The sequence below is a fragment of the Tamandua tetradactyla genome, chromosome 1 (assembly GCF_023851605.1).
Source record: "Tamandua tetradactyla isolate mTamTet1 chromosome 1, mTamTet1.pri, whole genome shotgun sequence".
In the NCBI taxonomy this organism is placed as follows: Eukaryota; Metazoa; Chordata; class Mammalia; order Pilosa; family Myrmecophagidae; genus Tamandua; species Tamandua tetradactyla.
This window is the reverse complement of record NC_135327.1, coordinates 151,713,816-151,722,294: the sequence shown is the minus strand read 5'-3', so window position 1 is coordinate 151,722,294 and position 8,479 is coordinate 151,713,816. Positions and strand designations below refer to the sequence as shown.

At 40.0% G+C, this 8,479-nt stretch overlaps 1 pseudogene; it reads left to right on the top strand.

Annotated features, from left to right (window-relative positions):
* Positions 1-452: 452 nt before the first annotated feature.
* On the top strand, positions 453-2,557 carry LOC143681467 (PRELI domain containing protein 3B pseudogene; annotated as a pseudogene).
* The last annotated feature ends 5,922 nt before the right edge of the window (positions 2,558-8,479 follow it).

Sequence of the window (8,479 nt, the reverse complement as noted above, 5' to 3'; positions counted from 1 at the left end):
AAAGCCAGTTGCCATGTCCAGCTGGTGAGAGACCGAGGCCCAACCACAACCCTAAGATAGGCTTGGAGGCAGTTCCCCGCTACCACGACCAATTGAACAATAGCTTGACTGTAACTTGATGAGATCTAAAGCCAGAGGCACCCAGCTAAATGGTGCCCAAATTCCTGACTGACAGAACAGGTAGCAGCTATTTGTTGCTTTAAGTTTCTAAGGGTTGGGGCAATTTTTTTACACAGCAATAGACAACTATTACAGGCTATTATTCAGCAGTTTAAATATCTTACTAATGAAGAAATCCCGAGGACACCTTCTACATAATATGGGGGAAAATAACTCTACTTATTACTCGGTGTGTGATAATATGTTCACAGATTGATCCACGGCAGACCAGCATGTGGCAAACCTTAAGCTTAAGAAACCTTAAGATTCAAGATCTTTAATAATATGACACCATGAATTATTCGACCATTACCATTGATGAGCAATGTGATACAGAGGATAGAATTTACCTGAAACCAAAGTAACATCTCTATCATCCAACTCTTGTTACCATTTTATAATCTTAGAGAATTATTACGTTCTTTAAAAAGTGCTCTAGAGAGAGACCTTTAATTGCTGGGGCTGAGCTGAAGTTAAACAACTTTCTACCCACACAAATTACATGATGACACTCTGTACCCACCCTGAACAGAGCCGCACACAACTTTTTCTCCATCCAGTCATCTAGCACCTTTGAACTAACAACCTAGGGCTTCATGAGACCAAATAATTATATCAGACTATGCATCTAACTCCTGCTGGCTAAACAATAACATCTGAGCTGGAGCCATGAGGTGAAGATAAAAATATCACTGATAGAGCAGCTTAAAGTTTATAATGTCATTTGTCATTCATATTTTCATTTGTTTCTCTCCAACAATCTTGTGTACTAAATGTTATTTTCATTTTTAGCCCCATTGGCCATGCTACATTCTTTGCCGAGCATCTAGGACAGGGTTTGCTAACTGGCATGCAAGGACAACTGATCACAGAGTAGTTGTTGATTCCTGCTTGCATAAAATGTAAATGCTTTCATCTTAAGGAGAAAAATATTACTACTCTGATACCTTCCCAATCTACTCTGACCTGGACGTTGAGGTTGTTTCTTTTCTACTTTGCTTAAGAAATTTCTCTGTGGTTAATTTATCTGGTCTAATGAGCCAAATTCTCTGAGCCAGTGGCTACTTTCCTCGCCAGCCCCATAAACAGAAGGGATCATATTTGTTATGGGAAAAGGCACTCCAATGACATGGTAATGAGTTCCTACTGCGGAATTTTCATCTCCTGCAGAAATTTATGGCCCCAATCACCACAGCATCATAAACCTCCCCAAGAAAAGGAGCAGTGGGTACTTTGCTCCTGTCTGGAAATTGATGTGTAGCCACAGGGTAGTATGTGTACATTCACATCTCCCTAAAGCAGGATGTAAAATGTGCCCATGAATCAAACATTCTTTAGCATTTTTAAATCACAGGAAGTCAGAACTAGCTGCAAGAAGCAGGTTTTTTCTTGTGTCTGATACTCTTTCTATCCAGGGTATGGGCAGATGAGTAAAAAAATATGGATAAAAGATTAATAGGGGGATAAAGGGTAAAATAAATTGGGTAGATGGAAATACTAGTGGTCAATGAGGGGGGTGGTAAGAGGTATGGGATGTATGAATGTTTTCTTTTTTCTTTTTATTTCTTTTTCTGGAGTGATGTATCTGTTCTAAAAAATGATCAGAGTATTGAATACACAACTATGTGATGATATTGTGAGCTATTGATTGTACACCACGTATGGAATGTATGTGTGTGATGATTGGTCAATTAAATATATTTTTTTAATGAAGCAGGGAGTGGTTGGGGCAGTTGCAATGGTTGGGGTGGCTGGGGGGTGGGGTCAGGGACAGGTGCTGCCTCTTACCTCACTGTCCCCTATCGTTACCCAGATATTGTGCCCGTCGTTGGCACCATGAAGAGCATGTCTTTGACCACCCATAGGAAACTTTTACAACAACTGCAATGCAGAAATACCCAAATCCTATAAACCCAAGTGTGGTTGGAGTTGATGTATTAAACAGACATATAGATCCCTCTGGAAAACTGCACAGCCATAGACTTCTCAGCATGGAGTGCGGACTGCCTTCTATTGTGAAATCTCTTATCGGTGCAGCAAGAACCAAAACATACCTGCAGGAACATTCGGTAGTTGATCCTATACAGAAAACAATGGAACTTAAATCTACCAATATTTCATTTACAACATGATTTTAGTAGATGAGAGACTTATATACAAACCACATTCTCAAGACCCAGGAAAAACTGTTTTGACTCAAGAAGCCATAATCACTCTGAAAGGAGTCAGCCTAGGCAGTTACCTGGAAGGACTGATGGCAAGTACAATTTCTTCAAATGATCATAAAGGCCGAGAAGTGGTGGAATGGGGAATACATAAATTGAGTGCGGAGATTGAAGAATTGACAGCTTCAGCAAGAGGAAGCATAAGGACACCAATGGTACAGCAGTATTTGTAGAGAAATGATAATGAAAATCAGTGTACAACAATGGATCCCCCCAGGTCTTTCCAAACTAGTGATGTATTTATTTGCTATTTTAAAAAAGACCACAACTATATTTTAGGTGGACTTTTTTATAATAAGCTGAAGAAAAGGTATGTAACAATGAAAACAAAGAGATGCAGGGCTTCTAAATAAAAGAGACAATCTGAAATTTATGTTATTTGAAATGACCATCTAATTTTAAGCATGTATTATGCATTTATGTTAAAATTTTACAATTTTGAAAATGTACTTTGAAATTGGTATTGGCATATTGAATCTCCTTAAGGTAAAATTTTAGAGCTTTTCCTGCATTGAAACTCTACCTGGCTTTGGACAAACCCCAGAACAAAGTAGAGCCACCTTTTTATATACAAACATGACTGCCCTGCTTACATGAAGGAACTCACTTTAAAATGAAAAATTCTGTTAAAAGCATGTTAATTTGTATTAAAAAAGAAACAAATTTGCTCTGCTCTAAACCACAATTAAAAACCACAGTGCTTAGATTTGGATTATCACTAAAATAATACATGGTTCCAAGAATAAATATGATTTTATTGTATTAAAAGAGTACTGTATTGATTTGCCAAAGTTTTGTAACTTAGTAAAGGTATTACTTTCCTTGGGGAAAAAAAATGAAGCAGGCTTTTGTACCTGGGGCTACCCTTGCTGAACTATGTGACTTGAATAGTCACTGCTCCATTTACAGGAGAAGATACTCTCTGAGAGTCCTTTTGGCCATAATATTGTAAGATTTGAGGACTAGCTTAATTGGTTTAAAGACTCCTCCTATGTTATGTTAGCCATATGCTGGTCCTCAGTGTTGTCTGATATTTTTCTTAGGTGGTTGGGTTAGGAGATAGAGTATACATGGAAAACTATTTTAGTACAGTTGTGATCTATAGGAAGTCATCAAAACTAGTGAAAAGAAAGGCAGCATTTGCATGAAAGAGAAAATAGTTACAAAATAGTATGCTTGGGCAAAGACCACTAATATTTCCACTCTTTCCATTCTTCCCTATTTCCTTTATATTAGAACTCCTGATTTTAAGCTGTACTCAGGGTTATGTGAAATAAAGCAGTTTTTCAGTAGCTCTCCAGGAGAGGCAGTCATTTGTCAAAGTTTTGGCCAATGAGGTGCAAGGGAAGTTTTATATGTGCAATATCTTGGAAGTGTCTTGCTGGCTGGAACACAGACCAGATGACTGGAGCACAAGTAGCCATTTTTAACCATGAAGTGGAACTTTCATGTCGAGCAACAAGACAGAAGAACCTTTATCCCTGACACAATGGAGCCTTATACCAGCTCTGGATTACCTCCAGACTTCTGTACATGCTAGAAAAATAAACTGCTGTCTTGTCTAAGTCACTACCATTTTGGATTTTCTGTCACTCACAACAGAATTAATCTCATTGATAAAACAGGGATATCTGGATCCCACTTTAATAAAATGATGTAGGTGTGAATGCACATATGTGTACATATGTGCACGTGTGTATGTATGGATCCAGCCATCCAGCATCCATTCTCCAATTGCAAAAAAACCATTCCGATTTCCTTTTAGGGAATTGGCTCTCTCCCATTGTGTGGTGGCATGGTGGAACAGTCAATACGGGGCCTATTCTCCCTTTAAAGGATTAAGAGAATCCTTGGAAATTCCCTCCATCAAGTCCTTCTCACTGTCCTGTTTCAGTATGTATAAGTTAGAATTTCTTAAAACTCAGTCTTAAGCTCCCTCAATTTCTTTACTGCATTCTCTCACAAAGAAATTTATCATCCACCTTCAGATTCTGATACATCTATAAACAGAAAATTCATAAAATACACTTCCAGCCTACACCTCTCCCCTGCCAATAGGCCAAGTACAATAAGCACTTAGACTTGGCTACTGATGAGAAAATATCCAAGTGCTTGTGGACCTGATAATGTAAGTTTTGATGGAGTAGGGGGAGCAAAAGCTTATTCAGGAAAAGACGAGTGAAGGACTGGAATTGGAGAGCACTGACAATTCTTTTGAGAGTTTTGCTATAAATAGAGGCAGAGAAATAGGGCAATTCTTAAAGGTACTTGTGGGATCAAGAGAATTTTTTTAATTTAAGTATTAAATCTTTAAGGAATAGATCCAGCAAGGGGTTGGGAGACAAAATGGTGGCTTAGTGAGGTATGGGATTTAGTTCGTCCTCCAGAGCAGCTAGTAAATAGCCAGGAACAACACAGAACAACTGCTGTGACCACATCAGTGACCAGACACACAGTGTACACCAGTCTGGAACCACTGCAATCCCACTCAGAACCGTGAGTCCCCCAAGCCATAGAGGTTGGCACCACTCCCCTACAGGCTGGTTCCCAGAGGGGAAAGGAAGAGACATTACCAGCAGCAGGGGCTGAGCTCAACCAAGCTCCAATTTGTGGAATTAATTAACAAATTCTAACTACTAAAAATAGGCCATCAGCTCAGCTGAATCCCGAGTAAAAGCTGAGGTTCCTGGTTTTTGCCCTGGCATAGACGGCCCAGGGCTGATGGAAAACAAAAAATAAAAAAAAAGCAGAGGTTACTTTGGATCAGACAGCACAAAATACTTGAAAGAGTCTGGGCCCTGAAGGAAAGGAGGGGGCACAAAGGACCTGGAGATACACAGAGCAATGCACCAACTTAAGCTTTTGATTGGCAAACCCGAGGAATGGGGGTCCTGCTCTGAAAAGAATTTTTTTCTTTTTCTTTTTGTGGCTGGGTTTCTATGGCTTGACTGCCCTTTGGATATAACTTCAAGGCTTCTCAGGCTCTAACTGCCCCAGGCAAGGGCAGAATTAAGCTTGTCTGAGAGCCTGTCTGTACCTTCCCCAGGATTCCTCAAGTGGAATCCCTCCCTCAAGGAATTCAGACTCCAGGGTCTGGAAAACTGAAGCAATTAAAGCCAGCCTACAACCTCTCCTCTGCCTCAACCACACCCCCAGTAAGGAGAGTCTGCTGAAGTTAAAGGTACCACATCAACTTATGCTGGTGGGACCCACAGGCAGACAAGCACCACATACTGGGCAGAATAGGAAAAACACAGAGTCTAGAGGCTTCATAGGAAAGTTATTCAACCTGCTGGGTCTCACCCTCAGAGAAAACTGATGCAGGTGACTCTTTCCTCCTGAGAGGAGGCCAGTGTGGTCCTGGAAAATTTGACTGGGATCTATAAAACCTAAGTAGACCCTCCTAAGGGGAAAAAAAAAAAAGGTACCATACAGGTAGTGCAAGAAACAAGAAAACAGGAACTGAAAAATTCTGATCTGTTAAATAAAACATAGGCTGGAGGTCTAGAATAAGCTGAACTGAATGTCAAAGAACAGATAGACAACAAAGTCATCCAGCAAGAAAATCCTAGGTAAAAAAAGTGAAAACAATCTCCAGAATAAACTAATTAAGGAAATTAAATACCTAGATGCCAGCAAAAAATAATGAATCATACTAGGAAAATTGAAGATATGGCCCAGTCAAAGGAATAAACCAACAATTCAAATGAGATACAGGAGTTGAAACAATTAATTCAGAATGTTCAAATAGACATGGAAAACCTCATCAAAAATCAAATCAATGAATTGAGGGAGGCTTAAAGAAGGCAAAAGATAAACAAAAAGAAGAAATCAAAAGTCTGAAAAAACAAATCACAGAATTTATGGGAATGAAAGGCACAGCAGAAGAGATTAAAAAAACAATGGAAACCTACAACGTTAGATTTCAAGAGGCAGAAGATAGAATTAGTGAACTGGGAACAGGACATCTGAAATCCAACAAGCAAAATAAAAGATAGGGAAAAGAATGGAAAAATATGACCAGGGAGTCAGGGAATTGAATGATAACATGAAGCACATGAATATATGTGTGGTGGATATTCCAGAAAGAGAAGAGAAGGGACAAGGAAGAGAAAAACTAATGGAGGAAATTATCACTGAAAGTTTCCCAACTCTTATGAAAGACTTAAAATTACAGATCCAAGAAGTGCTGCATACCCCAAACAGAATAGATCCAAATAGATGTACTACATGACGTACTCTAATCAGAATGTCAGATGCCAAAGAGAAAGACAAAATTTTGAAAGCAGCAAAACAAAAGCAATCCATCACATATAAGGGAAGCCCAATAAGACTATGTAAGACTAGATTTCTCAGCAGAAACCATGGAGGCGAGAAGACAATGGTATGAAATATTTAAGATACTAAAAGAGAAACACTGCCAACCAAGAATTCTATACCCAGTGTTCTAGTTTGCTAGCTGCCGGAATGCAATATACCAAAAACGGAATAGCTTTTAACAAGGGGAATTTAATAAGTCGCAAGTTTACAGTTCTAAGGGCGAGAAAATGTCCCAATTAAAACAAGTCTACAGAAATGTCCAATCAAAGGCATCCAGGGAAAGATACCTTGGTTCAAGAAGGCCAATGAAGTTCAGGGTCTCTCTCTCAAGTGAGATGGCACATGGCGAACACAGTCAGGGCTTCTCTCTTGACTGGAAGGGCACATGGCGAATACGGTGTCATCTGCTAGCTTTGTCTCCTGGCTTCCTGTTTCATGAAGCTCCCTGGGAGGCATTTTCCTTCTTCATCTCCAAAGGTCGCTGGCTGGTGGACTCTCTGCTTCGTGGTGCTGCAGCATTCTCTGCTCTCTCTGAATCTCTCATTCTCCAAAATGTTTCCTCTTTTATAGGACTTCAGAAACTGATCAAAAGCCACTCAAATGGGTGGAGACATGTCATCCCCTAATCCAGTTTAACAACCATTCTTAACTAAATCACATCAACCAGGGAGATGATCTCATTACAGTTTCAAATATACAGTATTGAATAGGGATCATTCTACCTTTAAGAAATGGGATTTATATTAAAACATGGCTTTTCTTAGGGGGCATACTTCCTTTCAAACCAGCACACCCAGCAAAATTTTCCTTCAAAAAAATTAAAACATTTTCAGACAAAATATCACTGAGAGAATTTGTGACCAAGAAACCAGCTCTGCAAAAAAGACTAAAGGGAGCACTAGACACAGATAGGAAAAACCAGGGGAGAAGTGACATTTTAGCTGAGACTTGAAGTAGACGGAATTAGCTAGACAAGGGAGGGAATATTGTTCTGTCTTCTCAACAAGAGAACTTCTGTGCTCCCAGGGTAGTTATGTAGATCTGAGTTATCATCAAGAAGAAAGCCAAGAATTTATACAAGGTGTTCTGCTGTGCAAGGCATTTCCACTCATAACTTTATTTGACAGCCGAGAAGTAACCAGGGCAGACTTACTAACACCATTTTACATGTGATCAGACAAAGCCCTGAGAAATCTCAACAGTCTCTATGCCAGTTTGAAAGTATTGTGTACCCCAGAAAAGCCACATTTTAATCCTGACTCAATCTTGTGGGGACAGCTGTTTCTTTCAATCCTAATTCAATATTGTAGGATGGAAACTTTCTTTTTTTTTTTACATGGGCAGGCACCGGGAATCGAACCCGGGTCCTCGGGCTTGGCAGGCAAGCATTCTTACCTGCTGAGCCACCATGGCCCGCCCTTGATTAGCTTATCTCCACAGATATGTGGCATGCCCAGTTGTGGGCATGACCTTTGGATTAGATGGAGATGTTATTCCACCCGTTCTATATGCGTCTTGATTAGTTTACTAGAATCCTGTAAAGAGGAGACATTTTGAAGAGTGCCGGAAACGACAGAAGACTCAGAGCCGACAGAAACTTCAGCACAGAGTTGCCACAGATGCCAACCAACACTTGGAGAACAGAGACATGATGTTTGGAGCCCAGCAGATGTAGCCTTGAGATGTTAAGCAAGCCAGAATCTGGAGAGAGCCAAGGGAAGCCAGGAGATGAAAGCCAGCCCCAGAGAAGCAAAGTGAGGAATCCCCACAGGAAT